The following is a 1,351-nucleotide window of genomic DNA, read 5'->3' on the forward strand; positions in this document are numbered from 1 at the left end:
TTTTTCATTCTTCGGTTTCTCTCTTCTTCCTTCTGATTTATTTCTAGATTTTTGTCTTCGATATCACTGATCCTTACCTCCATTTGGTTGACTCTATTTCCCAAGCTTGCTATTTCATTTTTCAACTCTCGCAGTGTGTTCTTCATCTCCAGAAGTTCTATTTAGTGCCTTTTGAGGGTTTCGACCTCCTTGCTCTGCTCATCTAGTTGTTTTTTCAATTCTTGAAATTGTTGATTTGAGTTGTTTTGGATCTCATTGAGTTTTTTCAGAAGTACCATCTTGAATTCTCTGTCATTTAAGTCACATATTTCTATGTCTGTAAACTTATTTTCTGGAGATTTTTCTCTTTCTCTCTGAGATGACTTGTTACTTTGGTTTTTCATGGTGTTTAACGGACTATTTCTGCTCCTGGGCATTAATGGAAGTGTATTCTGTTGTTTTTCCAGAAAGAAGATTTATTATATAAAGGTCTCTTTAGCCTGCTGCAAAGAAGGCGCTTTTCTTTGGTTTCCAGTAGGTGGCGTCTAATCTTCTTGGATCCCTGCTTTATATAAAGCCTAAATGTCTTTTTTATTTTCTTGTAGATATTTAATCACACTTGCTATTCTCAGTTTCAGTCCCTGTCAGTGATAGCAACAGTTTCAGTAGCATTTGCTCAGATTTCCCTGGGGCTCCACGCTGATCGGTCTTGGAGGGTATGGGGGGAGGGGCCCTCTGGATTGGGGGTTGGGAGCTGTGGCTCAGCCTTGGTTTTGCAACCTGGGCTGGTTAAAATCAACTGTTGTTTCTCTGCGGTCCCATCCCGCTTCTCTGCTTTTTGCTCTGATGACTGGGCCCTGCTGACAACTGCTAGAATTTCTGGCACTTCCAGGTAGGTTGATCAGGGAAGTCACCGCATCTTCATCCCTCGCCCTCCTTCTGCAAGAAGCTCCAGCGGCTGTGAGAGGCAGCTTCTTTATTTCTCCAAGTCCACCGCCTGACACCCTGGGTTCTGACCTGTGGTAGCTCTTATGCGCAGATCCCACGCTCAGACGTGCTGGTGTGCAGTTTGGGTGTTTTTTATTGAATTTTAGATGTTCAGCTTATTGTTGTTTCAAGGGGAGAGATCTGGGGACATCTCTCACTCTGCCATGTTTCCTCAGCTTCGGCTCAGCACTTTCTCAATAATCAGATGGGCAAAGAATGGACCAGATGGCTTGTTCCATAAGTGTCAGTCAGCAGTCATTTTCCTTGACCACTCTAGTGATTTCTCAATGAGCTCATGGAAAGCAAGGAGGTAAGGAGGGAAGTTATGTATGGAATCTGGCCCTGTCACTGCAGAGTGCTCAATGAGCCAACAGCAGATATCAAA

This window comes from Pteropus medius, unplaced genomic scaffold (assembly GCF_902729225.1).
Source record: "Pteropus medius unplaced genomic scaffold, Ma_sr-lr_union100, whole genome shotgun sequence".
Lineage (NCBI taxonomy): Eukaryota > Metazoa > Chordata > Mammalia > Chiroptera > Pteropodidae > Pteropus > Pteropus medius.